Raw genomic sequence first — 21,997 nt, forward strand, 5'->3', positions numbered from 1 at the left:
CCCTACCCACAGCACCACCAACAATCGGGCTCCATCTTTGTTTTAGTACCAAAAACATCAAATATTCGACCCCTCGGCAGCTGTCCTACTGTATGACATTTTTCATTATGAGTTTTAGTATCTCAAGGGCCCATTTCTGCAGTGTTCTTTGAGGCTCTGCTTCCTAGGAAAAGAAAAAAATAGCAACTTCATTTTTCTGTGGGGAAAAAACCAAACCAAAACAACAAACATCAGGTTGTCTAACCTCCATTTAATGCTAGCAGATTTTTTCATTCGATATTTCTCTGCTGACTGAAATGAATCCATCTTTCATGAACACAGTTGTATGGAAAACATCAGCCTAAACTGCTCTCCAAAATGGTTTTCAAGATAAACAGTTTCTAGCAACTACCAGAGAAGTAACGAAGTTATTTCCATTACATTTCCTCTTTATTACTGTAACAAACCGCTCCAAGTTCAGCGATGACACCTTCACTGCAACACAGAAATGCAGGTTCCAAATATACACAAATATAATTAAGACAGATGATAATTTCATAGCCTAAAACAAGCAGGCAGATAAACAATATCATCATTGCTGGCTGTTTCCAGGTAGATGCAGTGTCAAGCATTTCACACAGCTTTTCAGCTGGCAGAGTTGCAGACAGCTGCGTACACCTCCCCCCCAAACCAGTCCCCACATTGTCAATCGACTCCCAAGTGGCTGTCTGAAGAGCACAAAGGAAGACAATTCATCCCAATAGAATCCATTCAGGTAAAACGTTTGGGCGTTCAACAGGCAGAGCCGGGCTATCAGCGCCTTTGACATTCAAAAGGTCACCTACTCATATGGAAATTAACACCCCCCCCTCCTGCAACCACAGCTACACCAGCCGAATCTCCACCCTAGGAAAACTATGGGGGCTGGGGAGGGAGGGAGAGAAGGGTGGAGGGGTTTTTTTAAAGGAATTTCATCACTTGATACTTTGTCCCTGTCAGAGTCACCTCAGTGCTTCCTTTCCCTTCTTTCCCTGCTTTCCCTTCTTTCCTTTCTCTTCCCTTCCCTTCCCTTCCCTTCCCTTCCCTTCCCTTCCCTTCCCTTCCCTTCCCTTCCCTTCCCTTCCCTTCCCTTCCCTTCCCTTCCCTTCCCTTCCCTTCCCTTCCCTTCCCTTCCCTTCCCTTCCCTTCCCTTCCCTTCCCTTCCCTTCCCTTCCCCCTTCCCCCTTCCCCTTCCCTCTGCAGCCACACTACAGCACAGGAGGGCACTCTGGCACCACGCTCCCTCCGAGCCTTCCCATTTTCCTGCCTCCAGTGGCACTCGGGAGTGTCCGAGCTGTGACGGCTCATGGTTCATCAGCGGATGGTTTATTCCCTGGTTTGCAACCGGCTGCCCATGTTAAGAATGTTTCCCGATAACGGGATGGGAAAGACAGGCTCCTCGGGTGTGTGTCCTTCCTTAAAGTTGCTTCAAACTCTTTCATACTCAGGGAGAGGCAAACATTCCCATCGGCAGCTAAGACACGTTCAGGCTGTCTCATCACTCAGTGATGCTCTTTCTGCTTCTCTCTGCCCAGCAGTGACAGACGGATGACAGATAGGTGCATGGAGGACAACGCAATGAACTTCATCAGGGATCTTAGAGTTAAGCTGGCAGCGATGGGGGCAGTGGGCGACCTAACCCATCCTCCAGCCACACAGTCAGTGTAAAATTACAAAGGTGAGAGCAAACAGTGGGTGCCAGGGACTGCCACTGCTGCCAGACATGGTGCCTGCACTCTACTCTCAAAGCATGTGTGCTGTGGCCCCCCAGGACAGAGCCAGGCCAACCCTGCTGTGCTTTCATCCCTTTTGGGCAGCACAAGCTTACCCTGGGATCCCTATGCCCACCCTACTGCCTGAGAGCTCTTCTGGCTTTTCACCCTAGGTACACATTTCCCCCATTTCTCTCCTTATGTGTCCAGTATGCCCAGATTCTGCTGCTACGTTTTGTTCCATTCATTGGGTTTGAAGTGTCACTTCAATTAGTCTCCATATCCGATATTACCAGAGCATCAGTTCAGATAAAGCTGAATCTGATTCTGATTCTGTGATTCTGAGTAGGAGACTGAGATCTTTAAGTGACTCCTGTGATCCTCCTATCTTGCCACTAGGACAATCACCTCAGAGAGAGGACCCCAGGTTCCTTGTCTCTGTTCCTAGTACTACATTGTTTTATTAAATAATCATAAAAGAGTAAAACACAGGGACATTTCCTGGAGCAGAGACTAAATGCAGCTCTAGCTCCCAGCCCAAAGCCCTTTTTTCCCTGACTCTTTTTCTGCATAATGCCGTGTTTCAGCAGGAAAGAAGTGGATGGCAAGGACCATTTGAAATGTGCATACTTCCTGGAAATGAGCAAAGAATTGGACTGGCTTTCTCACTTCTTGAGCACATGCTTCAGCCTCTGGACTAGAAGGGACCTGCAAGGGAATGATGCTGGATGTTGCAGAAATCCAGGTTTGACAGCATGAGTTACACTGAGAAAACTCCCTGGACCTCCGTGTGGCACAGAGAAACGCTTAGTATCTGGATCATGACTGGACCTATGCTACCTCTTCACAAGCCACCCTCACCTAGAACAGAAACAGGACTTCATGAACGTTCTCACTGCAAAATCTGCCAAACCCAGAGAGCTGGTCCAGCTGCTGGACCCCAGTGACTCCCACTGTGTAACTGCTGACACGGGTGCCAGTGCAGCTTGACCACTGCTGAGTAGTAATTAATGAGAGGGATTTGGTGCACCACAGAGCAAAAGCACATGCTTTTGCATCTGCAGACAGATGACACTGGATCACAGCTAGTTTTTTGAACCCGTTGCAGCCTTCCTCTACATATTTTATGCTTCAAAACACATTATATACCTCAACACCACACTGCACAGCAGGCGATGAAACTTACTTCAAACTTACAGCACTTGCTCTGTCCCAGGCATTCTGAGCTGGAAAAGCAAATATGTAAAATAAAATTAAAAAACCACAACAACCAACCGTGTCTTTGTCCATGCCTTAGGGCCAATGGTCCCTGCTTGAAACCCAGCAGTTACAATGAGGACATGTCCATCCTGCACTGCATGGACTCGTGGCAGAAGGCAGTCCTGGCACTATTTCATTTGCACTACAGACATCACTGATGCATCATCTGAACTAAAAAGGCCAACCAAGCTGGTCCCAAAGTGCTGCAAAGAGTGGCAGCAGAAGAGACTTTTTCCATGGCAGTGCAGGCATCACAGCTTTCACTTCCCTTCCTCAGCCATCCCAGACACATCCTAATTCCATCCAAAGTGAGACCTGAATATGCATCCTCTCTGGGGAAAGGTAACCTGAGACAGGTAACCTGCATGCTCTTAAATAAATTTATTGAATTACATTGTATCATTTAAATAACATAATTCTATAATAACAGTGTATGTTACCATCATAATAACAATAATGTATAATATGATTACCTAAGGAAAACCTCACTCTGGAGGTGGGTGCACACTGGAGCAGGGCCCAGAGAGCTTGTGGCATGCCCATTCTTGGAGAGTGTCAAGACTTAAAGGCCCTGGACAACTGGACAAGGCTGCAAGTAAGCTGGTGTGACTGTGCCTTTCTAGAGCAGAGCCCTCCAGAGGTCCTGTGCCCCATATGTGACTGATTTTTGGCCTCTGTTAGCACTGCCACCACACAATAAATTACAATATGCACATGCTAAGCAGACTGCAGGTTGCTTAAGTTGCTGGTGGGTTGGACTTGACTACCTTTCGATGTCCCTTCCAGCCCCCAACATTCCATGATTGACGTCACTGCTTCTCCCATGCATCTCAGGTATTTTGTGACATGAGTTGTAAATGGAAGGAGGGAGAAGAGAGGGAATTAAGGATCAAGAATCAGATGTTAAGTGCTGCCTGCTCTGTTGCTGGTATCAAACCAGTTGTAACTGCGCATCCACCACTAACAGCAGACCTACTTTGTGTTCCACTGTGCCCTGCAAGCAAATAATCAGTGCAGTCAAATGGGGCCAAGGTGATTTCTGTTTGATAATACATAGCACTTGGTAGTTCTTGCAAATAAAAGGCCTTGTCCTGCTGGGCATACACAGGCAAGCCTCCAGCTTCACTCCTGCATGGCTGCAGAGTGAAGGATAAGACCTGATGCTAGCAGTACTAACTCAGCAATGAGGTCAGTATAGGATAGTGGGGAAAACTGAACTCTGCTACAGCAAAATGTCACGTTGATAAATGCAACTTCACCCATTTTTTTAAACAAAATTAAACTCACTTTGCCTCACAGTAGCTAAGGTGCTGTTAATTTAAACCCCACAGAATAACTCACTGGACACAGTTAATAGTCAGCAGACCACATAGGCCAGGCTTTGAAAGCATTTAATATTCACTGAAGTGCTGCTTGTATCCAATTATAACTCACTACTTGCCATCTTAATAATTTAAATCTGTCCACTCTTTAGAGAGAAAAAAATGCACTAATCAAAGACATGAATGCACCTTTTGCTTTTGACAGCATTAAATTAAAACTAAATGGTAGATCTTGAATGAGTTACTCTGCAAGAATAAAGGCACTAATGAGGTAATTTCATTATAGAGGCTCATCCAAGCCTATGTGAAAACAAGGGAAGTAAATGGAGAGGAAAGCCGCCGAGGAAATTAGGGTTCCTTCCACACTAATTAATGTTTTGGGGCATTTAGTACAGGCACCAAATTAACTGCTCCAAAGAACTCCATTGAAAAAAAAAAAAATACATTGTTGCCCTGCCATGTAATTAGAAGACAGTACAAGCAGAACACTTAATGAGTATAAAGCCAGCCTTAAACTTATTCTGCCCAGCTTCTGAAAACATGCCATTGTGGAGGCCTAAGTTTAAGGAAGCACCAGGCGTACAATATAGGATTGTTTAGGTCCTTCTGTTCGGTGAGCTGTAAACAGGTAGCCCTGAATGAGAGAGTCTGAGACTCCTGGGAGGCCCGGCTTCCCAGAAAAAAAAAAAGGAAAAGAAAGGCAAAAAGAAAAAGAAGAAAAAAAAGAAAAATAAAAAAGAGAAAAAGAAAAAAAGGAAAAAAGAAAAAAGAAAAGAAAGGCAAAAAGAAAAAGAAGAAGGAAGAAAAATTTTAAAAAAAAGGAAATAAAAATAAAAAAAAAAAAAAAAAAAGAAAAAGAAAAAGAAAAAAGTCTTAAAAGCATCCAGAGAGACGAAAAAAAAAGGTGAATAGGCCCGGCACAGCCAGCGCAGCGAATGCTCACCGCTGTCTTAAGTGATTACATGATGTTGTGCCACCCCCTCTCATTGAGTTATCTTTACACTGCTTTTGTCTTCTCTAATTGGAGCTGATGAGGTGCTAATTGGTTGCTTTTTTAAAAAAGCACTACTTAAGCCCCGGCAAACAGAGTAAGACAGCGTGAGTGGAGTTAATGAGGGCTTAGGAGAAAAAAAAAAACAAAAAACCAACAAACCAAACCCAAAAACCCACCACACACACAAAAAACCCACAAACAACCCAAAACCCAGCACTTAACCAACCTCAAAACCCAAACCTGGAACAAGCCCCCACACGGGTGTGCAGCATCCGAAGGGATTTACCGGCACGACTTCCCCGCGGCGAGGACCACGCTCCGGTGCCGGCTGTGGGTTCCGGGCTATCAGCCACCGGGCGAGGGCACCCGAACACGGCTTGGCGGGCAGCCCGGTACCGGGGAGCCGTGCCAGGGCACACGGGACCCAGCGGGCTGCCTCACAATCCCCCTTGTGAAAGAGGCACAAGTGGGCCAGTGGCCCCGCTGGCCGGTCGGCATCCGGAGCAGTGAGGAGGGAGGGATGGAGGGATGGAGGGAAGGATGGAGAGATGGAGGGAAGGATGGAGAGATGGAGGGAAGGATGGAGGGATGGAGGGAAGGATGGAGGGAAGGATGGAGGGATGGAGGGAAGGATGGAGGGATGGAGGGAAGGATGGGGGGATGGAGGGAAGGATGGAGGGAAGGATGGAGGGAAGGATGGAGGGAAGGATGGAGGGATGGAGGGAAGGATGGGGGGAAGGATGGAGGGAAGGATGGAGGGATGGAGGGAAGGATGGGGGGATGAAGGGATGGAGGGAAGGATGGAGAGATGGAGGGAAGGATGGAGGGATGGAGGGAAGGATAGGGGGATGGAGGGATGGAGGGAAGGATGGAGGGATGGAGGGAAGGATGGGGGAATGGAGGGATGGAGGGAAGGATGGAGGGATGGAGGGAAGGATGGAGAGATGGAGGGAAGGATGGAGGGATGGAGGGAAGGATGGAGAGATGGAGGGAAGGATGGAGGGATGGAGGGAAGGATGGGGGGATGGAGGGATGGAGGGAAGGATGGAGGGATGGAGGGATGGAGGGAAGGATGGAGGGATGGAGGGAAGGATGGGGGGATGGAGGGATGGAGGGAAGGATGGAGGGATGGAGGGCACCTGCCCCGGGTGACACAGCCCCAACGGACACGAGAGCAGCAGCAGGCACTGGGGGACACTTCTGAACCACCGTGTTTTCAACAGACAGACTTGGATTAAATGAAGGAACCTGTAAAGTGTTACCTTTACAAAAGTTAAAACGCTTACTATTTGGTTATTTTTTGTTTTGAAAATATTCTTAATATAGTTACTTAATTTGGACATGTAAATAATAACTTTGAGAATGTTTTCAATAACAACTCAGATATGGAAATACCCTGAATATGTTGAACCCCATGAAGAAAATTAAAATAGTTTGGGGCTTTAAAAAATATTTTTCATGATCTTAACAGGTTTTTTTTGTTGTTGTTGGTTTGGTTTGGTTTTTTTTGGCCAGCCTTATGTCAAGTACTGCTGTTACAGTATTTAGTGTTAAACCTGTCACTACACTTGGATCCAGAGGTCCTAGTTTTGCCACACCCACGTACATTTCCTAAAAGAAAGTTTAAAGTAACATTGGATATCATATTCTATAGGGGAGTTATACTGCCTCCTACATTTCTAGACCAATTCTGAACCTCCCAGGTACTCAAAATACTCTGGATCTTAAAGAAGTACACAAGAAGTACCTGGTCTATTGCTGATGCCTACCAATACACTAAAATAATTATGTAAGCTTTCTGAAACTGACACTGCAAATGCCTATGTTAGGCACAGTCTTCTGCCCTTTCTGATTTTGCTTATATGTTTGTTTTTCAGTAGCTGCAAGGCTGCATTTTTAGAAGTGATGCCTTTGGGGCTGCAGGGACAGGTTTCCCAATCTTGACAGGTTTGTCCTCTCTGTCACAGGCTGTGTACCACCAGGCAATTCTCTAAATCCTTCAAAACTGCTGAGTGGTTTCATACTGGACAAAAAGAGGAAAGTGAAGTTGAAACTACAAAACCTAGGGTCAGCTCAAGAAGACAATGCACTTTCTACTAAGGCTCAGATGATCTATTGATACTGAAAAGAAACAGTCAGGGTCCCCCCTTTCCTTACTTTTTCTTTTTTGCCTGTCTACAGCAGTAGTTAGAAAAAACCAATTAGTTTGCAAACAGCCAGTTACTTGAGTATGTTTTTATGCTTGTTAATTTGTACCCCTATTCACATTCTAAACCAGATTCTTTTCACTCTAATGCATGGTCACTTGCTTTTCTTTCTGTTGTCATGAAAAGGAGGGATTTCTTTCTGGCTGGTAGAAACTTCCTAGTGAACAAAATTACAATTAATTTCTCTAAAGATGTGTTTTTAGAGCCACCCATCTATAAAATAGGCAACAAAGCAGAGCTCCTTTGTTTAAGACTGAAAAGATGCAGAGCTGAAAAAACTCTTGGATCCCCTAAGGATAACTGAACAAATATCTTTTGGGTTTTTTTTCTTTTTGCCATCCATGCACTTAAAAATCTTGGTGTGTTTTGCAAGGCAGGTATGGTTGTGCCCACAGAGGTCTGTGCTCTCGTCACTGCTGCCTACTGTGTTCTCTCAGAATGCCTGCAGGAGGTAGTCCCTCAGGTTTCCTTTGTTTCCCATGGGATTAATAGCTTCTGGTTTACCACAAGCCAGTGTGACATGAATTGTGAAATTACACGCTGTGCATGCCAAGATGTAATCCTTGAACGTGTTCTATCCTCTTTACACTTCCTCCTCCAGTTCGCTTTTTGCCTTGCTGCTGTTGGGAAAGATAGAAAGATACTATCCTGGCCCACTCCCTTCCTAATGAGCATGGCTAATTGTGCAACAATTTAAATAGGAATGACCTCCATTTTCTGAAGGTGAAGGTGATCCTATTCTTATGGAACAAAGAGGTGAGAGAGCAGGGGTCCTTGCCAAGCTTCTGGCGTTCCTGGTCGTGCTGAGCGATGGCTCCGTGGCTCTGTTGCTTCAACAGCTGCAACCTGGGGGCACACACAGAGGATGAATGCAGCCCTACCACACAGAGGAGCTGGAAAAGAAACACTCACCTGAGCCTGTGGGATGGCGTATTTCATCAGCTGCTACTAATCCTCTTGCTCTGATAGGCTTGGATCTGGAAACCTTGATGTGGCCAACAGTTCAATGGTTGCAAAGTGCATGTAGTAGATGTCATGTGGCAAAGGCAAAATCACATTTGTAATTACTGTTGCACGTGTTAGAACAGAAGCATCTTTTGATTCCTGCTTGGAGTAGTTCCTGAATGCGTTTTCAGGCCATCTCATCTGTGAGCCTGATGCAGAGGCTTCCACCATCAGTGGACAGACAATAAATCACTCATCTTTGACCTTGGAGGGAACTTGGCAGCTACCCCTGCATGAGAGGTAGCAGATGGCAGTGTGTGCTCAATACCGTGGCACAGCACCTTGTGTGAAAAGTGGGAAGCCTCAAAGACACTTGCCCACTGCTGCTGCCATCAATAATGTCCCCAGAGAAAGCAAGCAGCAGAGGAGAGGCAGGTAAGCAAAACCTCCCTGCCTTTCCCTGTCCTCTTTCTTGCTGATTTGTCTCATAGAGTCTGAAAATGGCTCTCCCTCCATATCAATCACTGAAATGTTGGTTCAGCACAACTTGGGCTAATGTTTAATAGGTAAGTCCTCTCAAAAGGAAGTAAAGCCTGCTTATGAACTTCACAAGAAGGGTAAAGGCACAAGGGGTCACAGCAAAGGCCTCTAACACAATCTCTGAAAGAAAAAAAATTGCTGTTTCCAAAGGAAATACCTTTGTGTATTTCCAGAGCCTTCCGTGATACTTCTAAGGCTGGAAAGAATCCTCCCTAGGGAAGGGCGGGCAGGTTTTTTACCCCCGCCCCTTCAAATTCCTCCTCTGTGTAGGCTACTGGTGAGCTGGTCCCCCAGGCTGTGCACAGTGTGCTCTGAGGCACTGCAGGCACTGCGAGCAACTCAAAAAGCCACAGGACAGACAGCATGGTACCACAGGGAGCTGGACCCACTGTGTTTAGAGGAAGGCACATGAATTGCATTGCCTTAAATTGATGAGAGCCAAAGAAACAGCATACTGTCTGTAAGACTCAAAAGCAAAAGACACCTGATTTTTCAGGCTCCATCTTCTGTGTGAGCTCATGGATGCACTGTTGTGTTTTCCAGAGGTAAAGTACAGCATCAGGCTGGGTGCTGCTGCTGGAGCCTGCTCCTTTGGTTTGTCATAACTGGAAACTAATGGGTGTGCTATTAATGAGGAACAGACTTGGCAGCTCAGGGATGGGATGCTCAGGGATTCTATATGCACCACTAGTCACAAACTAGGCACTCTAGAAAAAGCTGCACCTCAGAGAGAGGCAAGAATTGGCTCCTGTGATACAAGATTATCTTCAGTAAGATTATTCTAGCCAATAGAGAATAAAAAAGTGCAATGTGGGGAAATGCACATGACCTCTTTTTTTTTTTTTTTAATTCTGAAAGAACCAAGAATTCTCTCCATCCTTAGGTAATGCTGGATGCTAAAAATATGAACTCTGTGAACCCATGCTGACATCTTTGCCATGTGGGCTGAAATAGGCTTTGTAAGGTTCAGTGTGCCTGAAGAAAGAGGAGGGAGACACATACCAGGCCAGTGGCAAACAGCTGCAAATGGGCAATGTGAGGAAATCAGAAAAATTACACCCCAAGTCCAAGGAGGCTCAGCTGAATGGGGTTAGGGAGTACTAGTGTGGCTGGCCAGGGACAGTTGGGATGGGCTCTGGAATCCTCCTATGGTGTCTCATGTGGTGACCCAGTGCAGCAATTAGGTGGGGCCAGGGCAGCCCAGTCAGCTCTGCTGTGTGTTTGTGGTGTTGGGAGCCCTTGGACCTGGCCAGTTGTGTGACCAGGATGGTGTGAGTGTGTCTCTGTGAGTGTCCGTTTTCCTCTGAGTTCTGCACATTTCTTCCTTCTATTCAGGAGAGCTATTCTCAATAAAAATAAATGTAATTGAGCTTTTAACTGACAGGTTATTCCTTTGGATGCCAAAATAACTAAGAATTCTTTCCTGCTTGCCCACAGAAATTTAAAAGAGAAAAATGCACGTGTGCATGCTTGCACTGAAAACAATCTGTAAGGTTCTCCACCCATCAGCTGGTGCTTTAGGGATCATTCCTTATTAGGTCTTTCCCAGTGAGACTGGCAGTTGTGTTGCATTAGAGAAACAATGAAGTATCTGAAAATATGTCCAGCTGATGAGGACGGGTCTACTGTCAGAAGGCAGATAAATATAGCAGAGAAAACAGGCAAGAAAAAGAAGGAAGGTGAGGTAAAATAAATAAAAGAACAAGTGTAGCAGAGATGAGGCTCAAAGTGTGGAGTTGAAGTCTGACAAGTGAAAGGGATTCATAGACAGAAGAGAGGGAGCAGGGAGAAAATGGGGAGGCTAAAGCAAGGCTTTTGCTGAGGGTCATATGAGCAGTTCTCTGACAGGCCGCACTCAGGAAGCTGAAGTTCAAAGCCAGGGATGCTTCCATGTTTTTCATGGTTCACTTCCAGGTCATTTGATTGAAAAGATTCTAAATTTGACAGCTTCTAATGTTCAAAGAAGTTCGGATGTTTTTAAATCTGCCCAGCTCATCCCAGCTCGAGATAAACATGAATGGGTCAATTGTTCATTTTAATAAAATTTGACTCAAAAATAGCCATTCAGAGATACAGAAGGGTGTGTCAGGAGTGGGTTTCTTAATGAAGAGGAAAATGAGGATGCCCAGTTTTAAAAATGCTTAATAAAATCAGGAAACGGCTGAATGTTGTCACTCTGCAGTCCCAGAGCTGAGTAAAGCATAAAAGGGGGTAAGTGTGAAGCAGAGGATGAATCACAGAATTCATCATATACATCCCCAAATTGGAAGGGATTCATAAGTATCATTGAGTTCAACTCCCTGGTCCTTGCAGGATTACCTAAAGCTAAACCATATGACTAAGAGTGTTGCCAGACCCTCCTCGAACTCTGACGTCAGAGTTGGTGCCATGACCACTTCCCTAGAGAGCCTGTTCCAAGGACCTGCTCAGTGAAGAGCCTTTCCCCAGTCTGAATTTCCCCCAGTGCAGCTTGATTTCATTTGCTTGTCTCCTATTGTTGGCCACCAGAGAGGGAGGAGATCAGCACCTCCCCCTCTGCTGCCCCACTTGAGGAAGCTGTAGGCTGCAATGAGGTCGCCCCTCAGTGATGGGGTCACCCTTTAGCTTTCTCTTCTCCAAGCTGAACCAGCCAACTGCAGCCACTCCTCATAAATCTTTCTCTGGAGACCCTTCACCACCAAATAGTTTCATGTCCTTATACTGGGGTACCCAAAACTGCACCCAGTTCTTGAGGTGGGGCCGCATCAGGGCACTGCAGAGTGGGACAGTCCTCTCCTTTGACTGGATGTGCTTGATGCACTCCATATATCAACACTGTGCTTGATGCACTCGATGACAGAGTTGGCTCTTTTGGCTGCCAGGGCTCACTGTTGACTCACATTTGTCTTGCCATCAACTCAACCCCCCCAGATCTTTTTCTGCAGGGCTGCTCTCCAACCTCTCGTTCCCCAGTTTGTACATATAACCAGGATATCCCTCTCCCAGATGCAGAACCTGGTACTTGCTCCTGTTAAAAGTCACACCATTGGTGACTGCCCAGCTTTTCCAGCCTATCCAGGTGTCTCTGTAAAGTCTCTCAAACCCTCGAGGGTGTCCATAGCTCCTCCTAGCTCAGTATTGTCGGTAAAGTTACTTAATGTACACTTGATTCCCACATCCAGATAATTTATAAAAACATCTAACAGAGATGGCCCTAAAATTGAGCCCTGGGGAACCCCACTGGTGACCGGCCACCAGCCGGATCTGACCCAATTTACTATAACTCTTTGAGCCCAGCCTGTCAGGCAGTTGCTCACCCCAGGTATGATGGACAGGCTTGTCCAGCTGAGTTTTGGGCATTTTATCCAGAAGGATGCTGTGAGAGACTATGTCAAGAGCTTTGCTAAAATCCCAAACCATCACATTTACTGGCTTCCCTTGGTGACCTAGGTGGGTGACCTCTCATAAAAGGAAACGAAGTTGGTTAAAGAGGACTCTCCCCTCTTGAACTCATGCTGCACAGAACTAATGACTGCCTTGTCTCAAGAGTTTTTTAATAACTCCCAAAATAACCCTCTCCATTATTTTATCAGATACTGAAGTGAGACTGACAAACCTGTAATTACCAGGGTCTTCTTCCTTCTTTCTCTTCTTGAAAACTGGGATACAGTTGACTGGGATGTCTCCACACTCCCAAAGCTGTTAAAAAATAATGGAGAGAGTTCTTGCAATGACATCAGCCAGCTCTTTCAGTACCCCAGGATGAATCCATGAGCTGTTGTGCCACACTGCTTGCCCCTTGGGGATCTAAAGAAATTCTTGCATGATGAGATACTTCCACTGATTTCTAGCAGACACTTACAAAAGCTAACATTACCAAAATAGTAATTGCTACTGTGGGGCTTCTGTAGTCCAGATAAGCAATTTCATTTTCCAAATATGTTAAACTCTCAGAAGTTCATTTATTCATCTATTTGTGGATTTAGCCACGCAGTCCAAGCATCCTTTTGAAATCTGGCCTCTTACACTATGCAGGCTGTAGAAGGACATATGCCTTTTATTAATTGATGACTACACAGTATTTCTAAGATTTCATCTTGATCTAAGAATAAAAATTAGCAAAGTATCTCCTGGAGAAAAAAATCATCTGTGATGGCATCCTTTAATTGGTGGCCGAGAAGCATGTGCCTTATTCATGTCACCTGGTTAACTGACCTGCTGTTTATTTTGGAAACTGGAACAAATATGATCATAAAGCCATCTGTGAAAATCATTTACTTCCTTTACTCTGGAATGCCAGCACCAGCAGTATATCCTTCAGGAAAATGAAAAAAGAAGGCTGGAATTATTTAAGAAGTCAAGAGCCTGCTAAACAATAACTGGTACCTTAATGGAAGCTTAAAAGCCTCACCATAACCTGTTCGTGCATTCCTCATCACTTTGTGAATTAATCCCAGAGTTCATTTGTTACCCTTGGTAAAATTTTGCTTGGTACAACTGCCAGATCAAATGCTGAATTGAGTCAAGTGAAGCTAAACATTTTCTTTATATCTAAATTTGCAAATGGCACTGGGATTCTGAGACTAAATGCTCTAGTATGACTTAGAGACAATAGACACCAATATTACTTTCCAGCCTGAGCTCTGTTAAGTCAGGCAGCTTATTTTTATTTGCTCCATACCAAGACAAATTAATATCAGAGAATGTCCAAATGATTTTTGGCATAGCTGAAAGCTTTACTTGGCCTTGCTCAGCAGAGAACTGACATAAAAGAGGTATGCTACAGAACATTCCTGCAACAACAAGAAAAAAGACTCACTGTACTGTTTGATTCAGGACACTTTATTCTAGAAACTTTGGTGTTAATCCAGACTGGGGGAACCATAGACCTAGTGTGATTGTTGGGTTTTCCAAGGTCTGGGTGAGCTTTTTATTGATTTGCTTTTTTGCTTTTTTTTTATTGACTTTTACAGTTACTTTTGATCCTTTTCAATCAAAACAACCAGAAAAATTATGTTATTTGGTGCTATCTGTACAGCATTGTCACGTGCAAACAAATTGTTGTTTCCAACGCTGCTCAAGTCCTTCAACTGAAGTGGTAAAAACAATTGAGGAATTAAATATAATTGTGACTTATTTAGCCTGGAAATGAGAAATATGAAGAATAAAGCAGTGCGATGCCTATCATGGGAAACAAGTGTCAAGGAAAGATGAAATTCTGAGAGATGATCTGTCCTGCCTAGCACCAGGAAGACACAGCAGCACAGAAGCTGCTCCTAAAAAAGCCTTCATGGAGATTCCATGGCCTCATCATCACTCTCTCCAGGTACTCAGCGGGAAAAAAAGGCAAAATATCCACTAGTATTTTGCATAAATTCTCCTTGCCACTGTTTCAATCCATTCCTTATTTAAGGCCACAGTTTCTTCCAGCTACTGTGGAAACAGAAGGTAATTTTCCTTCTATTTTTTTGTCATTATTGTTGTGGGGTTTTTGGTGGGTCTTTGGGTTGGAATGGCTGTGTCTAAATTCCCCCAGGGCAAGCAGAGGTGGCCTAATGCAAAATGGCTTGTTTTTATGCCAAGGCTGCACATGAAAGAAAAAGAGATAAGGTGTTATAATTTATATTTCCATAGTGGAAACACATTTCCAAAAAGCCTGTCACAAAGATAGAGGCACCTGTATTCCAGATGCAAGAATGGCTAGACTGTTACAGTATATTGCCTGACATTAATGTCATCTGCTTGTAGCAAATGTAGGGAATGCTTGTTTCAAAGAAAGCTTTGCAAAATGCCTGTGCAGCTCCCTCTCTCACAGATCACAAGGGACAGCCAGGGTACAAGTGAACTGAGAAAGCATTTAATACCTCGTGGGTTGTTCCTACTCTTTGTACTCTATAATATTTCCATTATGCTGCTTTATAGCACAGTAATCTGATTCCCAAATGTTTCTTGCATTACGCAATGCCTGCATAGTAACAAAAAATGTTTAAGCCACTTCCACTGGAAATATTACATATTTTATAGGAATAAATGCAGGTGAGAAAAGGAATCTCTGAATTGGGCGGGGCGGTAATTTAAAATTAAACATAAATTTGAAAATTTCTCTGGACTTTAAAATAAAAGCACTGCTTTGTTTTCAACAGGTTAAACATATGAAATTTCTATCATGTTTCTCTTGGTTAATAAATAATATTAAAATCCTATATGTATAGATTATACTGTATCAAAATGAAGCATACAAAAGACAGAATACCCTATTTTGAAATAGTACAGTGTTAAGATAAAAGATGTTTTGCCACCTAGTGAAATAAGTCAGAATATTCTTCCCAGCATCTAAATTGTCTGAAATAAATACCTTAAAAAATATTCCATTTTGACAATGCAACTTTTTTTCCACAGAAATCTTGTTTTGAAATGCTTTGATTACCTCCAGTCAAACATATTTTGCTTCCCCTATGTCTACTGCTGTGTTTGTGTATAGGGTCACTGCTCCCTTGGCTTAGGTATCTTCAGAGACAGACTAGTCAGAAGTATCAAAAACAAAAATTTACATCCAACTTGGCAAGATGCACAGGCTTACAGGTAGTCAGATGTCTTAGAGATAACTTCAAATCCCTGAAGAATCAGGTATGACTTCTGGGTAAGTCAGTGAGAGCTGCATCTCCTTTGATCAGCCCTGAAACTTGTTATTGTGGACTCCCCATTTGAAGGTGCACATCTGGGAGTGTTTAAATATAGTAGGAAGAAAAATAGCAGATTTCTTCATAGTGCCAGAAATATGTCATCACCAAGTTATGGAAGAACAACCTTTATTTATCAAGGCCTGCTGAGCTGTAGGGAGAGTGGATGGAGACAGCCTACCCACTGTTTGTAAAGAATCAAAATTAAGGTTAGGAGATTTGCAGAAAAAAATATGACAACAAACAAACAAACAAACAAAACCCCAAACAAACTAAATCCATGTCAGATTCCATTTTTAAAATATTAACATGTTTTAACAAATCAGCTTACGGTTGCTATGCATGAGCTGTGTGGACGTTTTAGCCGTGTCTGTGTGTGTTTGCCCTGTCAACCCCTCCATGAGATTAGCTCCCAGAGCCTACAGCTCTCAGGGAGGGTGTGTTTTGTCCTGAGCTCTCAGAAGCCTGGCGTCTTGCTTTTCAGAGTGCTAAATCCATCAGGCTGATTTTATTCTGTCAGAGTTACACAGTTAGTAACCTCTGTCAGGACAAACCTCAGGAAGAAATGAACGTCCAGCATGGCTTGGATGTGGTAGCAAGGGCAGCTTACGCAAACATTGACAGCTCCACACTGAGAAGCCATGAAATCCATGAGTGATGTCTGAAGTAATTTTAGAAAAAAAAAAAAAAAAAAAAAAGAGAGCGGTTTGTCAAGCATCACTGTTTTGGACTTCTCCTGACCTCAGTTAGCAGAATGGTCCCACTGCTGTAACCTTTGCCTCTGGTATTTTCAGTGATAACCAGCTTTGTAGGCATTTGTTTTCTAACATCAAATCATTAAATGGTTAGTTTAATGTCCCCAGTTCTAATACATTTTGCAGCCAGTAACCATTCCCAGTTCATTAACTGACTGACCTCAGCATTAACACCCCCTCTGCTAGGGTTGCCTTGGAAACAAAGCTTCCTGTGCGTAATCCAAGCTTATCTAGCTCTTTATCCTACATGTGACCCTTAATTACTTGCTAAATTAGAATGGTTTTCTGAAAATCACAAGAGGAGGTTAATATGTTCTTCCAGAGCTGGTCAAGCTAAGATGACACTAAATTCACAGGGAATTCAAATTACATGATCCCTGAAGACGTCTCTTTCAGAAGGAAGATGAACTTTCCCAATGGGAGGCAGTGTGCCATGATAATGCTCCTGTCACTCACTTTTCTTGCCCTGCTTGTCCAGCTACAGCTTAATCCAGTATGATCAATGTATCAAGTAAATAACAGGTTGATTAATTATGGTGCAAGATTCAGTAACCACTTGTCTTCTGCAATTAGCATTGTAATTGAAATTAAGTAATACACTTCATGCACAGATTTCTGAGCTAAGAGAAGGAACAAGGGAGCATCCTCAAGGCTGAAACTAGGAAATTAAGAAAATCATAATGGGTTAAAATTAATTTGCTCTGTAAAACTGCAGTATACTTTAAGAAAGTCTTCAGTTAAAAAGAAAAATCACTTCATTATATCCAGATGTCTTGCAGTTGAGATGAAATGGGGCTGGTCTGTCAAAATACTGCTAACAATTTCTGACAATGCACCTTCACCGATTTCATAGATGGAAACTTTAAGAAAAGGTGATGTTCTCCAGGATGTCCAGTGGTTTTCCTCTCCATTGTTTCCTGTGGCACAGTATTTAAAGGAGGGTAAGTCTTTTGGTTCTGTGAGTGCCTATATAAAGCCGTGCTAAGGCTATAATGCAATTGCATGGTCTGAGCTGGACTCAGCTGTGGGCTGTGCCTGCTGAGCTGCTCCCAGGGTGACCACCCCGGGCAGGCACTCACACTCGTGTCACGGACGTGGCTGACAGGGCAAACATCTGTCCTGACAGACCAACACTGACTCCAGCACAAGCAGCACTTATGAATTGTGTGCGTGTCCTCTATCTCTTATACACGTGGGTCACGAGGTGAATCTTGCATTGGTGTTATGCTGCTATCTAAATCCACAGTTTTTGTCTTTACTGCCTTACATGTTCAGCACCATCATATCTTTGGACATAAATAGCCATGGATGTGTCTGTACCTTATCTCTCACCTCTAAGTGTGGTCTGGACCTCTGCCTGCTCTTAAGACACATGACCATTTACTTTGCTGATTTTAAGACAGCACTGTTAATATTGCAAGCTGTTTTGGAAATCTCTTTGGGCAAAGCCCCTTAGGGGAGGACCCCAATCACCATCTGATGGTAACAGAGATGTGCCCTTTGGACAAACACAGTCTGTGCCTATGCCTATCCTGTGCCAGCTTCTGTGCTGTGTGTTCAGAGGGCTATGCCAGGTCATTTGTTCACCACAATGGCCTTGTGGAAACAGCCTTTCTTGTGCAGGTCTCCTGGGAACAGCACTGTGCCTCAGATTCACAAAGCTCACTGAACAACACGATTTAATGATTCGTTTTCACCTGACATACGCACGGCCTCTCTCCTGAGCAGCAGCACACCTGAAGCCCTGCAGATCCACTTCCCCATATCAATGACAGAGAAAAGGAAGAGAAAGGCAGCTTGAGGTTGGCAAAAGCACCAGCTGGGGAACATGCAGCTGTCTTTAAGCATTCCAAAAGTTCATGCTTCTGAACATTACCTTTAGTGACAAGAAACCCCTGGATTCTGTGTTCTGCAGATGTCTACATCTACATAACTGATGCAGCATTTTCACCAGGAGTCTAATGCCTGGTTTAGCAGTTATGGGTTTCTCCTAGCTTGTCAGAGCTTCTTTCTCCACAGCATTTCATGCACTACAAATAAATGTAAGCACAGCCAATGCAAAAACTACGGGCTGTTTCAGCATGCCCCTGTCTATTGTGAAATGTAAAATAATTTGGGTCTGTGTATAAGTGCTTGCTTTCATGGACATACAGAATACTCATGGACTAATCATTAAGATGGGAGGAAACTAGACAGGTAAGTGCAGTCTGCCAGCTGTACTGCACGTTTCTCTTGTGTAAGAAGTATCTGTATTTTACACTTTAGTTACAGGTACAGTCACCAGCATTTCTGCTCAGAAATCCTTGGTTCGACACAAAACATGCTGTAAGTTTGTAAGCATGATATGTGATGGTTCTTCCAACTTATAAAACAGACTTCACTTTGGCCTCATTTGTTTTCTCCCTTATCTTTCCTTTGCCCCCTTCCAATGTGGCCTTTTTAGTGTGTCAGAATGCTCAGACTGAGAGGCTGAAGGATAGATTCACAGGTACTCTACACCCACAGGGTCTACAACTTCCATGCTGAAACCTCTTTTTCTAAGAATAATGGCTGTGAAATGTTACCTGCTTGGCAGGATCTGAGATAGTTAAGGTATTTATTATGATAATATTATGATAATACAGAACTTATTACCCTGACAATGGATCCCTGCCCAAGGAAGTATCTTATAAAAATGCATTCTAGGTGTGTGAGAGGGAGTAGCAAGTGTTAAGCAAAAACATACTCACATGCTCTTTGGTGTTTTTGCTGAAACCTCCAGCATGTATGAATGTGCATTTCTGAGTGAGCTTCTCTCCATGGCTGGTGGTGGCAAATTTTTTCTCAAGTAGAGAAAGGCATCAGTCCCCACTAATCCAAGTAAGTTTCAGGCTAGTAAGCCATTTTCCATCCTCTCTGATGAACCATCATCTCTCTGTTACTGTATATGAATTAAAATGTAATTTTCAGGAGACTTCAAGAAACTTGTAACAAATGGGAAACAGTTTTTGTTTCCTATAGGGAGCTCAAGTATTCATGGCAACTTGAAGGGGAAGTTCCCTGTCTCAACAGCTAAATTCTGTAATTTGTGAGACTCAGTGTCACAGTGGATTGTAGAGGAGTTTTCTGTGCCTGGAAATAAGGAGGGTGAGTTTGAAAGGATGAATTTCCATTTTTAAATGAGATTTTAAAAATCCTCCCTCCACAATAACTGATGCAGTCAAGTAAAAATGAAAGTAGAGGTGACAGAGATGTCTGCTTCGGGGCCTTGCTTGCTCTACCACTGATATGAGGAAACTGGCACCTCTGTGATGCCTTAAGATAGTCACAACAGAGGTATGTGCAGATATAGCTGTTTAAAAATTGAGGTGAGATTAATCTCCTCTGTAACCAGACAAGCCACTTACTGCCTTCCTCAGGTTATGACCACACTCCAAAACTGTGACACATGATGATGAGGTCATGTCCTCAGCTAACAGCTATACTGGGCCACCTTCCCACATATGTGCAATTTTAACAAGCAGAACCTGCTTTTGCTAAGTTTGTGCTGTTGAAGAAGGTGGCTTACACACTCTGGTAAGAGTCCTTTGTGCTGGTATAAGTACTGCAAATTCCACAGAAAAGCCTGAAGTGCACCACATCTGCAGGCTTGGTACAGCCACGGGTCCATGTTAACAGAACTGCAACTGACAACAAGTGCAACCAGTACCCACAGCACTGGGCTGCTGAGAGACATCTCTGGCAAATACTATATTTTCTGACGTAGAAGTTATCTCCATGAGGCCAGAGTGATCCTGGCAGTAGGAACTGCAACCCACATGGGCTTTGATGAAGAATTTTCATGCAGTTTGCACTGCTGGGTGACCTCTCAGAGTAGCTACATGATTCCAGATATGTTCCCATGTGTGGGTCAAACTTCCTTGGCATTAACCAAACCTTCCTGGTATCAGAGGGATGAGAGATTAACAGTGTAAGCGTGCGGGCCATAAGGAGAAGAGATGAAGAAAACTGGCAGAATTTCAGACCTCCTTAACATGGTGGGTGAGTGGGTAAGAGAGAGATTTGTTTCAAGGCTAGTGGTTTTCTAGTTGCTTTCAGCGTATTTCAGTTATTTTCTTGGCATGGTAAGTTCCAAGATACTGCCAAATGTATGAAGTAGACAGGACAGGGCCTCACGCTGTTCTGTTTGGATCTCTGACGCATATACCACTTTATCCTCCTGAAGTAATTGCAAAATACTGTTATGTTCCAGTGTTCTAGAATTTAACCTGGAAAATTACTTTCCAGATCTTTAAAGCACAGACAACCAGCAGAGTTTTCTGTGTCTAGTAAGCTGGAAACTCCCAATTCCCTTAACGCCTCCCGCAGGTGTACTCCAAAAAATCAAAATCTATTTTCCACTTATTTAGAGATATTTTAGAACACACTTGGATGGAAGACACTATACCAAACAGAACAAAACAAAACACCAAGTACTTCTTTGTCTATACTAACAAATATTAACGTATCACAAATACTCAAGATATTTATAAATCTTCTAAAATTTTTCTCATAAATATTTTGCCTGCATATTTCATTCAATCAATATATTTGCTTACTCCTTTGTGTAACTGAGAATGTACCTTTTACTGTGAATATGTAACCTTTTACTTTCATCCATGCTGTAGCAGATGTGCACCGTTTAAAAAAACAACCTAATCTCTCTGAATGACTCCAAGGCCATCCTCCTTTTTAGCAGGCTCTGAACCTACTTACTGCCTCCTAAATTGCTCATACTCACAGATTAGGCAAGAGAAAAAGAAGGGATGTCTGAAACAGTGGTATGAAATAGGCAGAACAAAACACAAGGGGCGGAAAGACAGTGAAAAAGCCCACTATAGTAGGTGGCATGTAAGCATGAAAGTGGAAGCTCTGTTGGTTCAGGGATCAATTTAGCAGCAGGACCACAGTGGTCAGGCGGACTGCCGCTCCGGTGAGGCAAAGCCCCTGCTCTGGGGTGCGGCAGTGACAAACAAACATCCCTACTTCTCACCTTAACTCTGACACTCTCTGAAGGTGTGTGCCGACCTATAACGATTGTCACCACTGTCAGCTGGCATAGCCGAGGGCACGAGAGCCGCCTAAGGTTTGCTGGGCTCGCTTCCCGGGCAGGTTGATTTCACACGTTGTGAGCCGCACTACTCCGTTTTTCTTAAGTATTTCTGACTCTTCTAAAAAATAACGGATAGAGTCTGTGTAAGCGAGTTCCTCGCTGCACAAACGAACGCATGCCCGCCCGAGGCTCCGCTAGGCCCCGGCTGCCAGAGGGGAAGAAGCGGCCGGCCCGCCGGGCACCTGAGGGAACGGAGAAGGGCCCGGGCGGCGGCGCCGCGACCCCGGCGGATCACACGCACCCTCGGCTGCTCGGAGCCGCTGAGAACCCGTCTGCCTGCCGGGCGCCGAGTCTCGGGCTCTCCGGACCCCTCCTCTAACACCGAGCGGCCGTTTCGCCGCCGCCGCTGCACCGGGGAGCGGAGACCTCCCCACCCAGTCCCGTCCAGTCCCGTCCCGCCCCGTCCAGGAGCGGTGCCCTCCCGCCGCCCCGCAGAAGGCCTCGCCCGGCCCCT

General features: G+C 44.2%; 1 long non-coding RNA gene across 1 annotated transcript; it reads right to left on the minus strand.

The window, feature by feature from the left end:
- Positions 1-7,526: 7,526 nt before the first annotated feature.
- LOC139790131 (uncharacterized) lies at positions 7,527-16,345 on the minus strand. The gene is made up of 3 exons (XR_011723409.1): positions 16,196-16,345; positions 12,594-12,676; positions 7,527-8,359 (listed from the first exon to the last, which is right to left on the minus strand). It is a non-coding gene; the product is annotated as an uncharacterized lncRNA (long non-coding RNA).
- Between the last annotated feature and the right edge of the window lie 5,652 nt (positions 16,346-21,997).

The sequence above is a fragment of the Heliangelus exortis genome, chromosome Z (assembly GCF_036169615.1).
Source record: "Heliangelus exortis chromosome Z, bHelExo1.hap1, whole genome shotgun sequence".
NCBI classification, from domain to species: Eukaryota; Metazoa; Chordata; class Aves; order Apodiformes; family Trochilidae; genus Heliangelus; species Heliangelus exortis.